The sequence below is a fragment of the Triturus cristatus genome, chromosome 1_1 (assembly GCF_964204655.1).
Source record: "Triturus cristatus chromosome 1_1, aTriCri1.1, whole genome shotgun sequence".
NCBI classification, from domain to species: domain Eukaryota; kingdom Metazoa; phylum Chordata; class Amphibia; order Caudata; family Salamandridae; genus Triturus; species Triturus cristatus.
This window is the reverse complement of record NC_140579.1, coordinates 85,209,460-85,233,948: the sequence shown is the minus strand read 5'-3', so window position 1 is coordinate 85,233,948 and position 24,489 is coordinate 85,209,460. Positions and strand designations below refer to the sequence as shown.

Below are 24,489 nucleotides of genomic sequence, written 5' to 3'. Positions count from 1 at the left end.
CCAACTAAATCCTCAATGCTATTCAAAATGCACATCAATAGCAGGCATTTCACTCTTTATATTCAGAAAGGACTCATCAAGATTCCGGCTAACATTATTGAAGCACTCATCAATATCTAATGTTGGATAAAGGCAAACTCCTTCAGACAAAAATATTCAAATGTTAGATTCTGATTGTGGGAGATATGATCAATACCACCATGCAATTTTACAAACGCTGGTACCGGGAGCAGCACCTATGATTAGATGAAAGGTAAAGCACTTGGGACTGTTGTTGAGTTCCAATCTAGTCTTCAGTAGGCCTGGGCGGTAAATTCCGTTTCGCTCGCGGAATTTGGGTAATTTCGCGTTCCGTGGAGAACGCGGAATTGCCCAAAATTCTACGTTCCGCGGCTTTGGAGTTTTTGGCTTGTTCGCGTTTTCAAAATGCGTATTCGCAAGATATTTCCCGCAAGCATGCAAACAGCGTTCGCGAACAGGAAAAAGGCATCGCGAAAAAGCAATTCTGCGTGTTTGGGGAATTTCTGCGTGCTTGCGGAGATTTTGTACCGTTTTGTGGAGCTTTGCGTAGCGCGACTACGCAAATTCTGCCCACCCCTAGTCTTCAGTTCATAGATATGGAATGCTGTCAAATGCACTAAATATCAACTATGTGGCAGAGACAGTATCTTAAATTAGCCCTTTCACACTGAAAGAGCTAATTTAAGATACTGTCTCTGCCACAGTTTAGGGCTGAATGGTGTTTATATAACTGAAGAGCTGGAGTAGAGCTATATCATGACCTTAGACAGTGGTAAATGACTGCTCGTCACAGGAGCTATTAAGGCATGTACTGATTTTGTCTGTAAATGTAGCAACACTTGTTGACATATCTATATAAAAAAGAGCATAACACAACAATATACAGAACACAACATAATAATTCAGTTAATACATAACAGAGCTGTGCGAAATTGGGATGTTGGTTGACTAGGGTGTCAACCCTTATCAAGCAACAGCCCTAATTCCTTGCAGGAGGATCCACAAAAGTCAGCAAATTAACCTGTGATAGCTTGGCACAAGAGCAGTTAGGCTTAACTTGGAGGCAGGGTGTAAAGTATTTTTGCAGCACACAAACAGCAATAAAGTGAAAGCGCAACACAAAAAAAATCCAACAACAATTTTGAAAAACAGAGTAGATTTTGTCAAATATTTTACACCAAAGCAACATACATCCAAGCCGTAGAACCAGAGCTATGATTTTTTTTAATTTAAAGTAAACAATAGCACCAAAAATATCGCAGCCCAAACCAAGTACATCTAGTCATGCAAGATGGGGTTAAAGTAAAAAAATATGGTTGACTGCAATGGAGAGTGAGTCAGATACAAAAAGTGAATTTGGCCCGTTCAGCACTTAGACGTAATTTCAAGAAAAGTGTTCTGAGTAGGTACAGTTCAGCAAGCAAGGCTGCAGCCGGTGTGCGAGGAGGCAGCACTAATGACAGGGAGCCACTGGATGATGCTGCTGTGACAATTTGTACATTAGGACTTTTTGGAAGTTGAAAATCTCCATTGGGATGTACATGGAGACTGTAGCACATGAGAGCTCCATGAAGCCGCATACCCCTTTGGCGAAGGACTGATGAGCAGGGTTTGCTGCTGCAGAAAACAGCATAGCTAAAGCTGCCACAAAGTCAGGCCAATCAGCAATGCAGCTTGGGTGGATAGACAAGCAGGTTGATCCTGGTCTTCTATCAGTTCTCAGAGCAGTTATTAGTCAAAATGTTCCAAATCCCAAGTTTTGTACTTTTGACTATCTAGGCACCTTTAGCACCGCCACTGAGCATCCAGGACTAGAGGGGTACCAATTGTGGGGTTAGGACTCACTCAGGCTGGGTCCAAGTGCCGGTGCAGGGTGGTTGAAATCTTTTCTGTCCCTGAGGCTCTGATAAGGAGGTCAGTCAACTAGCCCTTGAAGTCACTTTGGTAGTCCTATGTTCAACAGGTTGTAACCAGGAAGAAGGTCCGGGGTAACGATGGATAGAGCGTTGCCTCACGCCCTGAGTTGTTACCAGGAGTGTAGGATGCATCCCCGATCTTTGACGGGCGATAATTATACTTCCCTACGGTGCCTCATATCTCGAGATAAGCAGGTACATGTGTAGGTTGTATCGTTCCTTTTGTATTCACCTTTCACATTTTTACACATTGCAGTAGTGTTATGATATGGTCCTGAAGAAAGCCACTGTCATTTTGTTTAGACACTAGTTGGCTGAAACATGTAGACCCTAGAGGACGTGGTCCTATAATATTTGCGCACACGGCTTCCTCCAATATCTCTGCTTTTTTATTTTGATACCACTGGATATCGAATAAAAACATTTTTCTATTGGAAATCAATTAAACCACTTTTTCCATTACACACACTGCACTTAGCTTCACCACACTTTTGGCAGCCTCTCTCACTATGAGATCTCTATCCTCCATGTTACGTCAATTAAAACATCCTTGAGCTCCTCCTTTTTACAGTAAATAAAGGAGTTGTAGCTCTTTAACTGCACCAGGTTCGGTTAAGGGAGGTCCCAGATGATGAAGCATGCCACCTCGGTGGGTGATGGGACTTGGTCCCTTTTTGTAGGACTTTTGCATATCTGAATTTTGCTGGTGTGCTGTTTTCGTGCTGCAGGTAGACTGTTGTAGACCCGCGGACTTCTGTGTTGTTTCAGCTCTATTTGTGCTACCCACACAAGTAGTGTTAAAAAGGGAACTCAGGCCGGCTATTGCAGTGCCTGCGCGCAGTTTGTGAAAATGCCATGTTGTTCTGTCAAGTGCACTCACTTGCCAGACCTTACCCTTCCCTTTCTGTGCACCTCAGACACCCCTATGGTAGGTCTGGGGTACCCCCTGGACAGGGTGTAGTGCACGTGAAAGGTAGGACATGTACTAAGGTGTGTGTCATGGCCTGACAGTGAAATAATCCCCATTTCGTTTTTCACTGTTGAAAGGCCTTCTTGCCCATAGAACAGAATGGGTAGGCTGGGTAATATGTTTTCTAGCCTATCTTCCCAACGGCTTAAGATGGAAAGGTGAAATTTAGTATGCCTGAACTCACAATGTAATAACACTCTTTTAGAAGTGGCTGCGTTTTTGTGCTTTGACATTTCTGTGTGTCTCTGCCTGGCTATGGATTGACTGTCTGGATTTGAAAGCGATAGGATCTGGGGAATATCTTGACACAGGGGAGAAGGTGAGACAGCAAAAGGCTGACCTGCATCTGGAGTGTAGGGGGAGTAGAAGCCCCTAGAGATGAAGGGGCCTGTGCTGATGCTATACAACAATTGTCCCATCTCCTGCTGAGTGATAGAGAATCCAGACCCCCGCTAATCAAAGATAGGAAGGTGTTACTGGCAGGGAGGCACCCAGAACTGGTTTGAACAGGGGTCAGTGCCCCCAGAAGCACAAAGACTTCAAAGCCATTGAGGGGTATAACTATGAGCTGAAACCCCTGTACTTTGGAAAATGGCTTGATCAAGGGTGAACAAGACTGGAACTACTTCATGGTCAATAGGACCTTAGCCAAGGAAGAAACAACTGAAGAAACTGAAGGATAGGACTGCTCTTGCTGTGTGATCTGGGGCTGGCCTGCAGTCTGCTGTTTCAACCAAGGAAAGGCTAAAGGGACTTTGCAGTGTGCTGCGACCCCCTGCTTGAAGGTCTTTGCTGTGTGCTGTGTCCTGAAGTAACTATCCCAAAGGGCCTGAGGTGAGCTTGCTCCCTGTGAGGAAACACAGGAACATAAAAGTTTCCAGGAGAGTCTCAGCAGCGCTGTTTGAGCGTGCCTGTTGCAGCCTGAAGACCCTCGTAAGAACTGCCTGTGAGCGTAAGCGCCTGGTGTCCAAATGAGTCTCAGTGGCACTGTGTGTGCATGCTTTGTGCAGCCTGAGACCTTCAGGAGGATCGGCCTGTGATCGGGGTAGCTGGAGTCCAAGCAAGGATCAGCGACACGGTGTGCATGTGCTTTGTGCAGCCTGACCCCCTTTGTAGGGATTGTCCAGTGATAGTGTGCACCGGAAGCCAAGTGAGTCTCAACACCATTGTGTGCGGGTGCGTTGTGCACCGTGAGACCTTCGTCAGGATTTGCCGTGTCATCGTGTGCACAGGAGTAAAGCGTGTCTCAGCGACGCTGTGCGCATGATCTTCGTGCAGACGGAGACTCGTGTGTGGAGTGCCCAGTGATTGTGTACCCTGAGTGAAGGAAGATTCAGCGACGCTGTGTGCATGTGCTTTGTGGCAGCCTGAGATCTTCTTAAGTGAAGCGGCCCAGACTGGCAGTCCCAGAGGAGCTGAGATGCCGGCCCGAGCAGCCGTTGCCATTTCACAAAGCTGCATTGGAGGCCCAGCCGCTGACCGAGGAGAGGAGAGTGAGTTTGCACCCCCCAGGTAACAAGTGTCCACTCCTGGGGCGGGGCGCAGGCTCGGAGGGAGACGCTCTCAGCCTCTCTCTCATGGTGGCAGTGTCAGCCTCTGCTTCAGCTCGTGTCGCGGCCCGTATCGCCAAAGGAGTGGTGGTACAGGGGCTGGAGAAACTGCCTAAGGCCAGGTGATCGGGCCTGAGTGTATTACGCATAATTCCATTTCTGAGGAACGGAGTACCTGACTGTCGTATTACACATTTCCTAATTTCTGTATACCGAACTACCTGATTGTCATATGACGCATTGCATTGTTTCTGAACAACGATCTACCTGATTACCGTATTGCACATTGTATTTCTCCTGCATAACGAAGTACCTGATTAGTGTATATGCATTGCCTTATTTTTGCAGAACTACATATCGGGTGGTGGTATCACGCATTGCATTATTTGATCTTGCAAAGTGCCTGATTGTTACGTTAAGCATCCAGTATTATTACATTGCACAAGTATCTGATTCTAGCATTACGACTGTATGATATGATTTTAGGAGTACAGGAGAATGTTCAGAAGTGCTTATTGATATCGCCAGAACTTACAAGGGTTGGCTGGCCTAACAACCGGCCGGGAGAAATATTACACAACCTCATAAGTTGGTTTTATATTGTGTGGTCTTATAGTATATCTTTTTATATAAAGTTTATACTTGTTTTTACAAAACCTGTGTAGTGTCTATTTATGGTACAAAAGGGGGTGGTGATGGACGGAGCATCAGAACCAATCAAACACTCACACCCAGTCAACAGATCAGGGTTTGATCCATCACCGTTCTTTAGCCCACTCTGCCACCCCAGTTCAGACATGGCCATATGCAAATCAGTCTGACCCTGTGCCTCATGGGAACAGTCCAGCCCGAACTGCCAAGCCATGCCTTCCCTGGACCGGAAACAAGCTTCCTAGGACCGGTTTCTGGCATTTCAGCCGTCTTCAGCCAGGCTTGCTTGAACCCAGTGGCAAAGTGAGCAAGGGACTCACGTCTGAGCATACCCTGCCAACTTATGGCGAACAAAGCGGTACAAAAGGGGGTGGTGATGGACGGAGCATCAGAACCAATCAAACACTCACACCCAGTCAACAGATCAGGGTTTGATCCATCACCGTTCTTTAGCCCACTCTGCCACCCAGTTCAGACATAGCCATATGCAAATCAGTCTGACCCTGTGCCTCATGGGAACAGTCCAGCTGGCCGGGCGGAGCTGGGGCATGATATGGTGGCATTGCTGGAAGGCACCGTCATCAATATCATGATGCTGGGTTGTCAAGGCCTTTCCATGGTGGCGATGCCACCATGGAAAGGCTAGCAGGAATTGCTTTGGGGGTCTTTTGTGGGCCCCCAGGGAGGGTGGGGCCTGGGGGGCACTTGGGGGTACCCATGGTACCCCTCTGCATTCCCATGCACAAGATGGCAGGCACCACGTGGTGCCTGCCATGTTGTGCATGGGAATGCGCAACATGCCATTTCAACATTGCGCGGGTGCTACTTACAGCAGCACCAGCCGCAATATGTTCAATCTTTGCAGTCACAAGTATAGGGTAGAAATATCAAAGGTAAGGGTGCAGATTATATCCACAAACTAGGTTACTGGATACTCAGTCTGTGATGGAAAGTTGACCTCCCATGCCTCCTTGACTCTCTACCAAACCTTTTTTGAGTTGACAAGGCCTAGCTCAAAGGAGTTGGAATCAAGGATGAGACGACATACATAATAATAACAATAAACATGGGATGCCCAGTTGGAACTGTCGTTTAGCATAAAAAGAACAACACTTTAGTAACACCACTATATGTATAAGTGCCTGCAAAAAAGTAACAACTAAAAGTGAAAATCACATGAAATATATAAAAATCAAAATAACAGAAATGAAATTGAGCTGCACGAATGGACACTCCCACTACACATGAAATATGTTGACAATTGCAATCCGATTGCAAACTGTGTATTGTTCTAAAAACAAAAACAAGAACACAGAGGAGCTTCATCCTAATGCTGAAATGGTAAGTCATAGATTTCTGTTTCTGACCAATTGTGCTGAACAGGAAAATTACAACACAGAGTTTAAAGCAAGTACTTTTCAAGGGGAATCAAGAGTCTAGCTTCTAGGTGTTTGCAATTAAACGTAGGACTGAGAAAGCCTGTCATGAAACTTTAAGGTTAAGATTTAACAGTACCTAAAGCAATTCAAATCTTGAGACTCACAGTACACAGCTCTCACCGTGGCTTGGTGACTACAAGTTATTCATTTGTAAAACAATAAGTGCTGGGGCTTAAAGTTTGCTTAGAAGCCCATGCCATTTGCTCAGAAGGCCACATATGGTGCTAGTGAATGCAGGCATGCGGAATACCAAGACTGCGACTAAAACTGCGTAATCTTGGATCCACCTCATACCTCTTTCACCCATCACCAGACACTCCCTGCCTCTTTATCTCACTCTTACAGGTTGTTTTTCATCTCTACTCTCTCACTTTGTCATTTGTCATGTTCCTCCATCTTTCTCTAACTCCTTTTCCTTTGTCCTCTGTTGCTCAGGGTCAACGTATGATGAGGAAGCATGTGTGCTGGTTCCCACAAATGTATGCTGCTGGGCCCACCTGCAGCCACTGGCTCACATTAAGTACTGGGGACTGTTCTTCTGGCACCCAGAACCTGAAGGAGGTGATGGGCCTGCACACAACCACAACAGGTAGAGGCTCGTGGGTAGGGCACCAGAACAGGGTAATGGGGGATTTCACAAGCAATTACTGGAAAAGTGAGTTCATTCACCAAGCAGATTCACCCCTGAGCTCACCTATACTCACCTATACTTGTAGATAGCAGTTTTTTCAGTGGCTCTACCAGTCATGATCCTAATCCTTAATGGTTTTCTCCAACAAAATTCTTGTTTTTTGTGGCACATATTCAGGCAGCAAAACAAGAGAAGCAGCCTTGTTTCAGACGACACAATCCAGCCTAATGGAGAAGAAAGTAGAACCAATTTTATTGCATTGTGTGCTGTTTGCAGCAGTCCATGCCCCTCTTCTCATCATGGGCATGCAGTTGCACAGAGAAATGCGGGTGATATTTCCACACGGCGCTTCACAGTGCCACTTTATGGGCAGATGTTGGTGGAGTGTGTGCAAACAATGAAAGTGAAAGCTCACTGAATATTCATCAATCACTTGTAATAATAAACTACGTTTGTCAATTGGTGAAGTCTGGAAGGACAGGAACTCCCCCAACAGTGGATTATAAATAAATCAGTTGTGTCTTCATTGGCACTACTGTAGAAGAGATGCAGGAAAACACTCTGGAACAGGGTGCATTTGATATGGTAGGGAGCTATATACCTGGCAAGTAGACACAATCCAAGAGAACTGGACAATATCTAGGAGGTGCAGGTCTGGTACAAGACATAATGCGCCCTTTACAGAGAGTCACCCGGTAGATGCCTGGAGCACACGGTAGAGGCAACACAGCCCCAAGTACTGATGGTTAGTAAATAGAAGAAATTAAGGACGTTATTACCGAAATTGTACTTAGTTACATGCAATGATTTTTTTATTTCATCTCAGAGTACTCACACCTGGAAGGGTTATCTCAAGCCTTCAAATAAATACTAAGTGCTTTCTTCAAAAACTTAAAAAAAATATTATACAATATGAAGAAATGAGCAGTGATACTGATTTTAAAAGGCAAATGCTAATTTAATCTTCTCTTTAATTCTTCGTAAGAGGCATCACGTTCTTGACCACTCCTTGGAATCAAATAAACTGTTTCCAGAATGTCTTGTCTAGAATTTGGGTCTTGAGACTGCTTATTGGCATGTTTTTTTACTATCATGATTGAGTATATCCTCCTTGCTGATGGTCATTTGCTTTCTGATTTTTCTTCGAGTTTCCCAGGCATCAGAGTCTTTTCCAGGCTTAGCTCTTCACATTTTGTGTATTTTGTGAAAACTAGTAATCAGTAATTTAAGTTGAAGTTCTGCTTCACTTGATTAGGAATGCATCTAATTGTTTTCCTTCTGTCGATTGCATGCTCAGGGTTCTCTTCCAACACCATGTTAAAAGCCGTTTATGCTCCTCCTGCCCTGTACTCATTGTCACATTTGCATATCCGTACAGTGCAACAGGGAAAACCATGTATTCAAACTTTATTTTTTTAAACACATAGTAGAGGATTCGGTACCGACTGACCCCTGGTCAGTGGTCCCGACAGCAGTATTAGAATGCAAATGCACATGGTCACACACTCCCATTTCTCTATGGAAGCTTGTGCTGTCGTCGAAAACTGGCCGCAGCACAAGCTCCCATAGAGAAATTGTTTTTTTTGTAAATCCCTGCACTGCGTGGCAGGCACCAGACGGTGTAGGGATTGACAGGGGGCACCATATGTGCATCCCAACCAGAGGCCGGTGTTGCAAGGGGGCACTGCTAGGAGCCCCCATAGTCACTTTCCAACAGGCTTTTCATGGAAAGCCCGACATAAAAAGCCAGCAGAAACCGACATCATAATCCCGAAGGTGGAAATGCCGTTCCTTAAGGAATTTCGTGCCGGTTCCGACTGGCCGACGGGCTCCTTGAGCCCATCAGAAGCCAGCCAGAATGACCGGCTGGTTTAAATTCCAACTGCCGTATTTTTTGTGCGGCAGTCGGAAATTAAACCAAAGATGTCGGCCGGACCATATATGCATTTGAAAATCATTTTCAAATCTTTTGTTGCAAATCTGCCAAATGCTAATTTGTGAAATGTGTCTTGACTGCTGGAATCTTTATTATTGATGTTTGATCCCTGATGACAAAAGCTTCTCATTAACTTATATAACCTAAACATATTTTACAAAGACTCCTGCAAGCCCCCATAAAATCACAAAGCATAATTGTTGACACAATGCATTTCAAATGCCTAAACCCTCTTCATCAGGAGTTATTTAATTATATTTGATAATCATCTATATCACCAGTAATATTTCAGAATCTGTATGTGATCACTACATGACCTCTAGGGACAGATGTGCCAAACTTTTTTGCAGTTGCAAGCACTCTGATTCAGAGATTGTGACCACAGAAACGTTTTGCCCATGCACAAACAACATTGTAGGAGTCTGTAATATTTTATCTACTCCTAAGATAGGTCAGCCACATGATACCTATTCAGTAATTGAACGAGGTGTGTTTTGGTTGTCCCTTCCAAATACTGAATCAGTACCTGATGGTCAATGGTTTATAACTGGAACTTGAGTCTGAAACCATTGAAAAGTTACTGACTCCCAAGTCGGGGTGATAACTTTTCTGCAGAAGGGCAAAAGTCCCATTGGAATCCCTTCTAATTTGTAAATTGAGGGAAAAATTTCAGAGGGAGTAAACAGTGATCCCAGAGAACACTGACAACTCTCACAGAAACTTTTATTTATAGGTTTTTTTTTTAGTTCAGTTTTATTTACTTTAGGGAAATATGTTTATTCAAATGAAATCAATGACATAGTGATCTGCTGACCCTTGCAGATCCCCATGCCTAGAACTGCCACGAGCCAGAGTGAGTAGCAATTTGCCACCTTCCTTATGAATATTGTTGATGCCGGTCACACTGCAACTCACTCCAATTCTGAATTTTGCAAAGTAAACTATTAGTACAGAGGCCAGTTCATAAAATCCAATGCACTATATCTGGCCCAAAGCATTGAAGAATCAGCAATTATTTCAGGACCGATCAATGATTATCAAGTGCCATCTTACCCTATTATGAGTAATGAATCGTTTTTTGTTGTTGTTTTTTTTTTAAGGAATCACATACTAAATATTTGAAGACTGGACTTGACAATTGTTTGGATGAGAGGCAATATAACAACAAAAGTAATCAAATATACAGTGATATAACAACAAAGAACTTTTCGCATATGAGTGTTTTTCTAGTCTTTTATTTTCTTGTTGCACGTCATATAAAAACAGCCAGCCAATGCGTTTCGCCCAAACATGGGCTTCTTCAGGGCTAAGGCACAATGATGTAGCTCGCGGTAAAGCATAAATCAGCAATAAATATATACTGGTAGTATTATTTGATGTCGGTATTAGCCGCATCCGTAAAGAATAGGAGCCGTGTCCGTGATCGGCGTCCTAAGGCCAGCGCGATAAACAAGGAGGTCTTGGTCCATCTTAGCATGTGCACATTAACAGAGTATGAAGTCAATATGTGAGTGATTGTATTGCTAATTGTGCTAAATCGATAACAGTACAATCACAAATAATGGATTTTTTTGTCAACATAAGTGCTTGATTTTTGGGGGGTTAATTTACACTATTTCACAACCATTCATTTAAGTAACTATGGGCCAGTTAGGTGATTGATGCTGTATGGAGAGTGCTAGACGCACAATATAAAGTTCTCAGGAGAAACTCAACTGTTGCAAACATATTTTCCGTAGTTGATGACTTACTTACTAGTCATTTGAATGCAGTGAGGATTGCAAATGTCATTTCCGGTGTTCACAAAAACAGGCATACAGAGGAAATTAACCTGTGCAATGGAGCATTACACCCATGGATTGAGTTTTTTTTATTTGTATTTGTAATTGCATTTATATAGCGCTTAATACTCCTGACAAGGCTATAGATAGGGGGCCAGATGACCGACCATGACAATTTGCGACTCGCAAATTGCGCTCAATCGCGATTCGCAATTTGCAAGTCGCAAGTTGCCATGTACCACAGTGTCTGAGACACTGTTTGCAATTCCAAATTGCATGCCCCATGAATATTCATGAGGCACTCACAATTTGCGACCCCATTGGGAATGGCTGGCCCTCCCAGGGATGGTGGCCTGCTGAGCTCATCAGACCTCCATGTCTGGGACTGCGTTTAAATGAAGCAGTTTTTCTTATTTTAAATGCAGCCATTTTTTTCTAAAGACTAGGAAAACGGGATACATTTAAAAAATAAAAATGAAACTTTTGTGTTTCATTTTTGAAGGGCAGGCAGTGGTCCCTAGGACTACTGCCTGTCCTTAAAAAATATTTTTAGAGCCAGTCACAAAGGGGGATGGATCACCTGGGGACCCCTTCCCGTTTGTAAGTCGTTTACCACCCTTCTGTGAAGGGTGGTAGACTACGACTTGCGGTCGCAAAACAGTCATTCATGGCATTTGGGGTCGCTATAGGGAAGGGAACGCCCCTTCCTAAAAGCGAGTCACGAAACACTATTTTGCGAGTCGCAAAATAGGGTTTGTACATGGCCCACATGATTTTTGCATGAGCAAATGTGTCACAAACCCGTTTGCGCATGCAAACTAGGGTCGTACATTTGGCCCATAGAGTGGATCTTAATCCCGTGAAACTTTCACAGCACAGTTTATTACTTGCATGTTACATATCATGCAGGAAATTAAACGTATATTTTGAGTCAATCAATATGAACAACAGTAGATACCTGGAGCATAACTCAAAGTTTGGTTGGCAGCCCCCATTTTAAAATGCCGTTCTACCTAGCTTGGATCTCTAGGGCTTCAGTGCTTATGCCGACGCAGCAGATGCACAGATGGCAGCTGAACGCAAAGCGAGTGCCATGGTTGTTCATCTACTCATATTCATATTTTAGTTTTTCTCAATTAAAACAACAAACAATCACCTTGATTCACCAGGACTCTGTGCTTCGGAGTTCATTATTTGTTTTACCTGCCCAGAGCTAAGCCTGGGCAAAGCACCACGCTACACTCGCGTAGTTTGCGAAGTTTGCGCTACTTCGCACCACGCGAATTGCACGTAGCACAGTGTAAACACGTGTAGCGTAGCGTAGCGTAGTGCAACGGTAATGTTTTGCTGGACCGCAGGGTCAACGGCTTCTGATTGCAGCGCCAAATGCTGGTCACATCACTAAATGCGTGCCACTTGAAAACGAGTTTGTTTTAAATCACACTGTGTCACATTTCAGCCAGCCTGATGTTTTTCAATGTAAAATGTGAAATGTATGCTGGAAACGGTCAGGGTGAGTTTGAACTATTGGTAAAGTGACGCCAAGCTGCATTTGTATGTACATTTTAATCTCCCAGTTCGCTCCTCACCCCTAGTATACACCACCAACTCATACTTTGCACACTCACAAATAACTTCTTTCTTGTTTCTTATGAGACATAATTTACGTCAACTACTCAAATCTGTGCTCCCGTCGCAACCAAATATGGAACAATGTACCTAGAACATTTTAAAATAAAAGCAAATTAGAGCTACACATTTGAGGTATAATGTAAGGTACAGTGGTTCTAGTTCAAAGTACAGTGTGGAAGAGTTTCAGCAATCCTCTGGAGTTCCAATGGTTGATATCATATGTGACATGTTGGTACCATCAGTGGAGGTCGGGTGTTTACAGTGGGCAGATGTAGTGTCTTTCTACTAAACAGTGGATGATTTGATTGCCCTGGGCTTGGTGGAAGTGCTGTGTCCATGGCAGTAGGATGCTGTTATTGTATAGCTGAATGTTTGAGGTAGAAACAAGAAGAGATTCTACATATTATGATGGCGTCATTAATCCACATGTATATGTTTACTATGTTCATGCATTGAATAGGAAACCTTTGCAATCTTAATAGTGTGCTCGCTCATGCAATGGAGATGTGGGTCAACCACCCTTACAAACTGCGCGGTCCCCTTGCCCCCGCCCAAAGGCAACAGACTCAACTTGGGTTAGGACGTAGCAAATTTACTCCACATGAAACAAGGTGGTATACACCACTGTAAACAAATGACATAACACAATAGAAAATATTGCAAAATACACAGCAAACCTGAACACGGCATTGCGCATATCCTATTTACATCCCCATTTGGGGGCAACATAGTAGAGAAAGACCAGGTGAGAAACTTTCACATCAAACATTTCTGACATCTCCAGAGACCACAAAGCGCATTGGTCCCTGCCGGGCCATCCCATGACTCTTGAATATGCCCCACATAATCTCTGGGTTACCCAAGGTAGGGCTAGAAGGGTAGGGCCACCAGCAGGTCAGCCCTCCTTCCAACCAGCCTCACCCCTGAAAGGCTTCTTCCAAAGGAGGTGGCCAACTGGGCAACTTAGTGCCCTCAAGCAAAAGTGTCAGTACACGGCTGCGATGGGCTCCAATGTAGATATGTTGGGGTGGGTGGGTGACAAACATTCAGTTTGGCTCCCGCAGCACTTCAGGGGAGAAAGAGAGGGTTGCTGGGGAGGTAGCCCACTTTTAAAGGGCTCTACTCCGCCTCCTCCCCTCTGTCTCATGACCACTTCCTGTCTTGACCCACTTCTTTGGTCCCCCACCCCTCCACGGTAGAGTGACTAATGACGCTCACCTGCAAATGGCCGATGGGCTCTTGGCCGTTCCACCTCATGCGTCTTTCATCCACTACCAAACACTCCCTGACTCTCTATCTCACTGATTCAGATCCTTTTTCAGCCCTGATTTCATCCTTTGTCAATATTTTCCATCTTCCGCTTCTTCCTTATTTTACCCTTTTGTGTTTTTGTGTCGCTTGATTTGCATAAAAAGTCTGATGAGGGGAATAAGTGCTGGTCCACAAAAGTGAGTGCCCTAACGGCAACAACTGCCTCAAGGAAGGCTCTGGGAAGGCTCCTCATTTATCACCAACGTTTGTTGAAATCTCTCTCAAAAACACAAATCATCGTGGGCAATGTTCAGGAGAGATCACTTTTACGCCGCTGGTGCGTCACTTTTTGTGACGCACCAGCAGTGTAAAATATGCGCCATTTTGCGTCATATTTACAAAGTGACACATCTAAGCAGATGCGTCACTTTGTAAACTCCTGCGCCACATTATACATGCGCCAGGTATAATGTACGCAGGGTGGGCGTTCCCACGTAAGTAAGCCTTGTAGAAGTGACGCAGTGAAATCTATAAGATTACTCTGCGCCACTCCTAGGGTGCAAATGCATCAATATCTTACGCCTGCCTCACAGCAGGCGTAAGACTGAGGCAGGCCCTTTCACATGGGGCTTGTCTCATGTGAAAGGTCACATTGCTGGAGTGATAGAGTAAAAGAACCTTCAAGGGATTTTCTAAAAGTCTTGATTTTTATGATTTCAAACAATAAATTGTATATAGGTTGATTATATTCCTATACGTTTTTACTTATAATTACTTCTTATTCTTATTTAGGAAGCTTGGTTTTCAGATTGGAAATTAGAGTGATGTGAATAAATCACCACAATAAAGCATTAGTCGCATAGAGCAGAAAAAAGGAAGAAAACGAATGGGTGTATATGTAAAAAAATAAGTTTATATTCAAAATTCAAATAAGGGTACTAGTAATAACAACATTTGATGATATAGTGAAAGGAAAACAATCAATTATTCATGCCTTCACATTCCAATTAATCAAACACTTTTTCCAAAGGGATTAAATCAATTTGCTGGAAAACAGTGTGACAGTCGACGTTTCGGTCTTTTATAGATTTCTTAACAAGACCATCTTCAGGACAATGCGATTTAAAAATCGACCCCTAGTGAAAAATAAAAACATTATTTTACATCATGCAAAGTAAACACCCATCGTAAACAAGTATACAAAAAAATTTTTAGTCCATCAATTTACACTTGGTATATCTGTCTAATTGATATATATTTGTGTCGCATTCATTGGGACGAAAATTATTTGAAGAAATTCAATTCTAAGTATGAAAAAAACAAATATGTACAAAATTAAACAAGTCAGCGAATTCTTTGTTCCAAAAAAAGGGGGCATTCTTGGATATATATACATCCAGAATTTTTGTACGGTATATCTTTGTCTCTGCTAGTAATAATTGGATATATATATTATTTATTTTGGACTGGCCTTATTTAGGAGTACAAAAATTGCAAGTCCAAACTATTAGAAAAAACGCATTATGACATAAAGATATATATTCAACCAAACTCTGAGTTTTTGTACGATATATCTTTATCAGAGGTAGTAGTAGTTGGACATACATGTTGTTTTAGTCCGACTATATTGTAGATCTTATTTTGTAGAAGTCAAGAGTTGCAAACCAAGACTACCGGGAAGAAAACCCATAATGAACGATATTTAGTTTGTTAACCTCGTTTTAAGCTGACACCGATATTGGTATAAAATTGTGATTCAGATGTACTCCTAAAAACGAGTAACAAAGTTAGCTTTACAGGAATCTATGTGAAGTCTGAGTGAATACCTTATAGTTCTTCGTGTAAATCGTATATGACCAATAAGATGGTGGTCTTGACCGGTCCACAATTTTCTATATATTATTCGAATCTGGATTAGGGAGACATAGGTTAAATTAATTACATTCACATCAATTCGAAATATTAAAGCGTAGTTTGAGTATGTGGTAACTATTAGTCAAAGGATCCACACCATGTTATGTAAACTTTTTTGCAAAAATTGGCAGAGTCGATGTTTCGACTGATTAGTCAAACGATACATTATTTTTTGTTGAGGAAGAACGGTAATTTAGAAAAGGTTTGGAAGAAGATGAAGCAAGCGTCATACATGTAAGACAACTATGTCTTAAGAGTTGTCTCAACTACGTCAAACATTCTGTTATTATTTTAGGTTTAATAAAGCGCGTGGGTCTCTTAGGAGTTTTTAAGCGTCATAGGTTTTAATCCAGACGTACCTTGAAAAGCTGGAAAAATTTATTTCTTCAAGTTTCATACTCAGTTTAAAAGCCGTGAGTAATTCGAGAAGCCCAGCAATCAATCATGGGACATCTGTGCCAATAAGTCTCTATGGTTTGGCTCTGTAAGGTAAAAACAAGCGTTTTAACCAGCGATTCTTTAATTCAGGAACTGAATCAGGAGCTGGTTGGAGTTTAGGTATAGGTAGGGACAGGGGTTAGCGCGCATATCAAACATACCTTTGGTTTGTAGAAAAACATACAGCGTGCTGTCATCTCGTTCGCAAGCGGACACTGCCGTGCGATCGTCGGAGTTATTTATGCTCATTAGAAAGTGAAAAAGGACTTGCGTAAAGGTGACTCAAACTAAATGAAATATTTTTGGCCGCCATCTTTGAAAGGAGTATGGTTTATAGCGAGGGGACTTACGTAAAGGTGACTCAAACTAAATGGATATTTTTGGCCCCCATCTTTGAAAGGAGTATGGCTTATAGCGAGGGTTAAGATATGATAACTATAATTCATCTAGATTTACGATGTATATATCCTGTGTATAATTATATGTATAATGAGTCAAAGACAGATGTTGGTCTTGGTGATTTAAATCCTGCCTATACAAATCTAAATTGCATGATGATAATTAACTTGAACCCGAAAAGACATGTATATATCAGAGCTTATTTGGAAGGACAAATTGGCCTGCCTATACAAATCTATGTATTATTGCATTATGCCTATTGTTCAATCAATTAACACATTTTGGTACTATATGGTGGTACTTATGAAATCACAAATTACTATACTGATTACATTTGTAAATAAAAAAAATTTTTAGTGTCAAAAGGACATCAGAGAAAGATTAAACATTACATTTCAAAAGTGTGTAATAAAGCAAAAAGAAAAGTAAACATATATACAAAAATCACAATTCAGAATCAAGTGGATCATTTAGGAAGGGTAGTTAGAAGGGACTAGATATCTCGATATAGGAGTCAGTTTAGGTGAGACTGTATTAGTAGGATAACAGACAGTCTATGATTTGGCATTCAGTAAAAAACTAACTGGTCCTTTTTAGACAAATGTTTAGATGAGGCATGCCAAAGTATGCCATTCTGTTGCGGAGTTTAGGCCGCGATTAACTACATCAGTCTGGCAGATAAGTTTACCTTCTCTCGTGGTTAACAGTACGTCAACATTGTTTTGTCTTTTAGTTGGTTTAACTACTGCCAAAACCCACCATCGCATATCTTTTTCAGTATGACCCTGTCTGAAATAGTGGTCTACTAAAGGGGCATTTTCTGTAGAACACCGAATGCGTGATTGGTGTTGAAGAATTCTTTTTTTGATTGGTTGGGTGGTTTTGCCAATATAATGTAAGTTGCATGGGCATTGAATGCAATAAATTACATTCGGGGTATTGCAGTTTGAGAAGGCTTTCAGAGTGATGGTAATGCCATTGATGCTGCATGCTTTGATGGTTTGTGTGGTATTGCATGCCAGGCACCTATTGCATTTGTAATGGCCAATGATTGGGGAAAGTTGTCGCATGTTATCCACCAAATCTTTGTGATTGTCTTCATAGGCTCTGACTAGTCTGTCCTGTAGATTCGTACCTCGTTTAAACGTAAACAAAGGTTTTTTCATGAACTCAGGGATACTTTTCAAAAGACTCCAATGTCTATTGACAATTTTCTTGATGGCATTAGAGTGAGTGCCAAATGTTGAAACACAGACTATTTCAGGGTTATTTGAGCGTTCTTTCACTGTTAGTAAGGCATCTCTATCATTGTACCAAGCCCGTTTCATAGATTTTTTAAGCAATTTAGAAGGATATCCGCGGGCTTTGAGTTTTTCTTTTAGTTTCTTAGCTTCTGTAAAGTAATCTTGTTTGTACGTGCAATTTCTGCGTAAACGCAGAAATTGGCCAAATGGCAGACCATCCTTCAATGCTTGAGGGTGGTGGCTTTGGTATTGTAAAAGTGTATTTCTTGAGGTCGGTTTTGTATAGAGGGTACTATATAAATGATTAGAGGTGTCGTTTCTGATAGTTATGTCAAGAAAATTCATTGAATATCTGTCATATTCAATGGTAAATTTTAAATGAGGACTTCTTTGGTTCAGCCAATCATGAAAAGTAAGGAGTTCGTCCTGAGTACCGTTCCAGATTACAAAGACATCGTCTATGTATCTTAGCCATTTCCTGATGTTATTATGGAAAGGATTAGACGGATGTAAGATGTGTTCATTTTCAAATGTAGATACATAAATATTAGCTATGTCAGGGGCATAAATTGCACCCATTGCTACTCCTTTCTTTTGGAGGTAGAAGGTGTTTTGGAACAAAAAGAAGTTCTCACACAAAGAAATACGTACACATTCTACAATGAAGTTTGTCGGTACTGGATGGGGTCGAGGTCTTGTATCTAAAAGAGTATTCAGTATCTGTAACACTTCTTGTTGAGGGATGTTAGTATAAAGACTCTCTATATCCATAGAGACAAGAAGCTGATTTTGAGGATCAAATTCAAGGTTTTCCAATGCATTAATCACCGCCGTAGTGTCTCTGATGTAAGTAGGGTGATTAATCGCAAAAGGCCGGATGAAAAAGTCAGCATATTGTGCCAGGGGTTTGAGAATGGAATTGCAACCGGACACAATTGGTCGTCCCGGGGGATTCACAGGGTCTTTATGTACTTTTGGTAGTAGGTAAATTGCAGGTATTGTGGGGGACTTGTTGATAAGGAAAGAGGCTTCCTTTTCGTTAAGCCAACCTCCATCGAAGCCTGTCTTGCTTAAGTTGGCAATCTCTGTTGTTAACCTACTGGTTGGATTGACTGCTAGTTTTTTGTAATGAAGTGTGTTGGATAGTTGTTTTAAAAGTTCCTCGTTGTATTTTTCTTTCTCCCATATAACTATGCCGCCTCCTTTGTCAGCCGGTTTTATTACGGCATTTGGTAGCGATTGTAAATTGCAAAGAGCTGATTGTTTTTCTTTGCAAAAGTTCGATTTGTAATGTATTTTGTTTTTAAAGAGATTCTCAATATCTATCAGTATGGCATTCTCGAATGTAACAACTTCTTTTCTGATCATTGAATTTGTAGGGTAGAACATCGATCTGTTTCTAAGGCCAGTGAAGCCATATGTACTTTTTATGATGTTGTTAGAACAGAAATCTTTGAGTCTAACCATACGGAAAAATTTATAAAGTTCCAGTTTTGTTTGGAATAGATCATTTTTGTGGGTGGGAACAAAGCTTAAGCCCGCTGACAGAACCGCTATCTCTTGTTCTGACAAAATGTGTGATGATAGGTTGAAGATGGGTATTGTTTGGTTCTGTTCTACCACTCGTAGTATTGGTTGCGGGTCTGGCGGAACCCGGGTGTATATTGGTTGCGGTACCATCCTCTTCTGGATGACCGTGGTCTCCGAGGGGGACCTGACCGCCGGCGATCCTGTCCTAAAAAAGCCTGGTGTGAAGTTGAGGGTTGTTGGTCGTAATATCTGTAGGTAGTGTCACTTGATTGGTCACTACCTGTATCAGAGTTTGTGTCAGAAAAGGTGACCTTCTTCCTTGTATTTAGATTGGAACCTTGAGGATTATAGAAATCCTTATTCAAATACGGATATGTTCTTTCTTTGCTATATCTTTTAATATCGTTCTGAAGTTTTTCAGTTTTTTTATGAGCGTTAAACTGTTCAAATTCTTTTATGGTTTGCTGAATTTTGTCCAAAAGAAGTTTGCCATTTGTGATTGTAGAGTCTCCTAAGATCTTTTTTTCTAGATTTTCTATTTCCTTGACTAGGGTTTTAAGTTGTCTTAAGGCGGTTTCAATACTTAAAACCATCCATGTGCGGGAGCACTTGTTGGCTGAGAAACTGAAGCCTGTTTTGAATTCCTCGTCATCTGTAAAGATGATGGGTATATTGCGGATTTGTAGTCCCGTAGGGATTATATTAGCATTTAGGCAATCTGTTAGGAATTTGGCATGTAGTTCTGTTCGTACCAATTTCTTTTTTAATCGTTCCAGTTGGTTTAGATCAGATTCATATGGGGATTGAGTTATAGGGCCCTTATTACCCAAAAGTGAGGGACCGCCAGCAATTTTTAGAATGTACTCATCTGAGTATGATAGTGTCTCTGCTTCAGACATAAATGAGTACTTTAAAGCTAAACACAAATAAACAAACAAAACCACTAATTAGTGATCCACAGCAGACTGTTGTCTGCACTTAAAGTAAGATAATGCAGTGGACAACCCAATATACCCTTGAGGGTATGGGTAAAATTGAATGATAGAGTAAAAGAACCTTCAAGGGATTTTCTAAAAGTCTTGATTTTTATGATTTCAAACAATAAATTGTATATAGGTTGATTATATTCCTATACGTTTTTACTTATAATTACTTCTTATTCTTATTTAGGAAGCTTGGTTTTCAGATTGGAAATTAGAGTGATGTGAATAAATCACCACAATAAAGCATTAGTCGCATAGAGCAGAAAAAAGGAAGAAAACGAATGGGTGTATATGTAAAAAAATAAGTTTATATTCAAAATTCAAATAAGGGTACTAGTAATAACAACATTTGATGATATAGTGAAAGGAAAACAATCAATTATTCATGCCTTCACATTCCAATTAATCAAACACTTTTTCCAAAGGGATTAAATCAATTTGCTGGAAAACAGTGTGACAGTCGACGTTTCGGTCTTTTATAGATTTCTTAACAAGACCATCTTCAGGACAATGCGATTTAAAAATCGACCCCTAGTGAAAAATAAAAACATTATTTTACATCATGCAAAGTAAACACCCATCGTAAACAAGTATACAAAAAAATTTTTAGTCCATCAATTTACACTTGGTATATCTGTCTAATTGATATATATTTGTGTCGCATTCATTGGGACGAAAATTATTTGAAGAAATTCAATTCTAAGTATGAAAAAAACAAATATGTACAAAATTAAACAAGTCAGCGAATTCTTTGTTCCAAAAAAAGGGGGCATTCTTGGATATATATACATCCAGAATTTTTGTACGGTATATCTTTGTCTCTGGTAGTAATAATTGGATATATATATTATTTATTTTGGACTGGCCTTATTTAGGAGTACAAAAATTGCAAGTCCAAACTATTAGAAAAAACGCATTATGACATAAAGATATATATTCAACCAAACTCTGAGTTTTTGTACGATATATCTTTATCAGAGGTAGTAGTAGTTGGACATACATGTTGTTTTAGTCCGACTATATTGTAGATCTTATTTTGTAGAAGTCAAGAGTTGCAAACCAAGACTACCGGGAAGAAAACCCATAATGAACGATATTTAGTTTGTTAACCTCGTTTTAAGCTGACACCGATATTGGTATAAAATTGTGATTCAGATGTACTCCTAAAAACGAGTAACAAAGTTAGCTTTACAGGAATCTATGTGAAGTCTGAGTGAATACCTTATAGTTCTTCGTGTAAATCGTATATGACCAATAAGATGGTGGTCTTGACCGGTCCACAATTTTCTATATATTATTCGAATCTGGATTAGGGAGACATAGGTTAAATTAATTACATTCACATCAATTCGAAATATTAAAGCGTAGTTTGAGTATGTGGTAACTATTAGTCAAAGGATCCACACCATGTTATGTAAACTTTTTTGCAAAAATTGGCAGAGTCGATGTTTCGACTGATTAGTCAAACGATACATTATTTTTTGTTGAGGAAGAACGGTAATTTAGAAAAGGTTTGGAAGAAGATGAAGCAAGCGTCATACATGTAAGACAACTATGTCTTAAGAGTTGTCTCAACTACGTCAAACATTCTGTTATTATTTTAGGTTTAATAAAGCGCGTGGGTCTCTTAGGAGTTTTTAAGCGTCATAGGTTTTAATCCAGACGTACCTTGAAAAGCTGGAAAAATTTATTTCTTCAAGTTTCATACTCAGTTTAAAAGCCGTGAGTAATTCGAGAAGCCCAGCAATCAATCATGGGACATCTGTGCCAATAAGTCTCTATGGTTTGGCTCTGTAAGGTAAAAACAAGCGTTTTAACCAGCGATTCTTTAATTCAGGAACTGAATCAGGAGCTGGTTGGAGTTTAGGTATAGGTAGGGACAGGGGTTAGCGCGCATATCAAACATACCTTTGGTTTGTAGAAAAACATACAGCGTGCTGTCATCTCGTTCGCAAGCGGACACTGCCGTGCGATCGTCGGAGTTATTTATGCTCATTAGAAAGTGAAAAAGGACTTGCGTAAAGGTGACTCAAACTAAATGAAATATTTTTGGCCGCCATCTTTGAAAGGAGTATGGTTTATAGCGAGGGGACTTACGTAAAGGTGACTCAAACTAAATGGATATTTTTGGCCCCCATCTTTGAAAGGAGTATGGCTTATAGCGAGGGTTAAGATATGATAACTATAATTCATCTAGATTTACGATGTATATATCCTGTGTATAATTATATGTATAATGAGTCAAAGACAGATGTTGGTCTTGGTGATTTAAATCCTGCCTATACAAATCTAAATTGCATGATGATAATTAACTTGAACCCGAAAAGACATGTATATATCAGAGCTTATTTGGAAGGACAAATTGGCCTGCCTATACAAATCTATGTATTATTGCATTATGCCTATTGTTCAATCAATTAACACATTTTGGTACTATATGGTGGTACTTATGAAATCACAAATTACTATACTGATTACATTTGTAAATAAAAAAAATTTTTAGTGTCAAAAGGACATCAGAGAAAGATTAAACATTACATTTCAAAAGTGTGTAATAAAGCAAAAAGAAAAGTAAACATATATACAAAAATCACAATTCAGAATCAAGTGGATCATTTAGGAAGGGTAGTTAGAAGGGACTAGATATCTCGATATAGGAGTCAGTTTAGGTGAGACTGTATTAGTAGGATAACAGACAGTCTATGATTTGGCATTCAGTAAAAAACTAACTGGTCCTTTTTAGACAAATGTTTAGATGAGGCATGCCAAAGTATGCCATTCTGTTGCGGAGTTTAGGCCGCGATTAACTACATCAGTCTGGCAGATAAGTTTACCTTCTCTCGTGGTTAACAGTACGTCAACATTGTTTTGTCTTTTAGTTGGTTTAACTACTGCCAAAACCCACCATCGCATATCTTTTTCAGTATGACCCTGTCTGAAATAGTGGTCTACTAAAGGGGCATTTTCTGTAGAACACCGAATGCGTGATTGGTGTTGAAGAATTCTTTTTTTGATTGGTTGGGTGGTTTTGCCAATATAATGTAAGTTGCATGGGCATTGAATGCAATAAATTACATTCGGGGTATTGCAGTTTGAGAAGGCTTTCAGAGTGATGGTAATGCCATTGATGCTGCATGCTTTGATGGTTTGTGTGGTATTGCATGCCAGGCACCTATTGCATTTGTAATGGCCAATGATTGGGGAAAGTTGTCGCATGTTATCCACCAAATCTTTGTGATTGTCTTCATAGGCTCTGACTAGTCTGTCCTGTAGATTCGTACCTCGTTTAAACGTAAACAAAGGTTTTTTCATGAACTCAGGGATACTTTTCAAAAGACTCCAATGTCTATTGACAATTTTCTTGATGGCATTAGAGTGAGTGCCAAATGTTGAAACACAGACTATTTCAGGGTTATTTGAGCGTTCTTTCACTGTTAGTAAGGCATCTCTATCATTGTACCAAGCCCGTTTCATAGATTTTTTAAGCAATTTAGAAGGATATCCGCGGGCTTTGAGTTTTTCTTTTAGTTTCTTAGCTTCTGTAAAGTAATCTTGTTTGTACGTGCAATTTCTGCGTAAACGCAGAAATTGGCCAAATGGCAGACCATCCTTCAATGCACACAAACCATCAAAGCATGCAGCATCAATGGCATTACCATCACTCTGAAAGCCTTCTCAAACTGCAATACCCCGAATGTAATTTATTGCATTCAATGCCCATGCAACTTACATTATATTGGCAAAACCACCCAACCAATCAAAAAAAGAATTCTTCAACACCAATCACGCATTCGGTGTTCTACAGAAAATGCCCCTTTAGTAGACCACTATTTCAGACAGGGTCATACTGAAAAAGATATGCGATGGTGGGTTTTGGCAGTAGTTAAACCAACTAAAAGACAAAACAATGTTGACGTACTGTTAACCACGAGAGAAGGTAAACTTATCTGCCAGACTGATGTAGTTAATCGCGGCCTAAACTTCTGCTAAACTCCGCAACAGAATGGCATACTTTGGCATGCCTCATCTAAACATTTGTCTAAAAAGGACCAGTTAGTTTTTTACTGAATGCCAAATCATAGACTGTCTGTTATCCTACTAATACAGTCTCACCTAAACTGACTCCTATATCGAGATATCTAGTCCCTTCTAACTACCCTTCCTAAATGATCCACTTGATTCTGAATTGTGATTTTTGTATAT

At 40.8% G+C, this 24,489-nt stretch overlaps 2 long non-coding RNA genes across 2 annotated transcripts; both read right to left on the bottom strand.

Moving 5' to 3' along the window:
- Positions 1-14,722: 14,722 nt before the first annotated feature.
- On the bottom strand, positions 14,723-17,753 carry LOC146869534 (uncharacterized). The gene is made up of 3 exons (XR_014961245.1): positions 16,052-17,753; positions 15,605-15,687; positions 14,723-14,914 (listed from the first exon to the last, which is right to left on the bottom strand). It is a non-coding gene; the product is annotated as an uncharacterized LOC146869534 (long non-coding RNA).
- Positions 17,754-20,625: 2,872 nt separating this feature from the next.
- Positions 20,626-23,656, bottom strand: LOC146869533 (uncharacterized). Its single transcript, XR_014961195.1, has 3 exons — positions 21,955-23,656; positions 21,508-21,590; positions 20,626-20,817 (listed from the first exon to the last, which is right to left on the bottom strand). It is a non-coding gene; the product is annotated as an uncharacterized LOC146869533 (long non-coding RNA).
- Between the last annotated feature and the right edge of the window lie 833 nt (positions 23,657-24,489).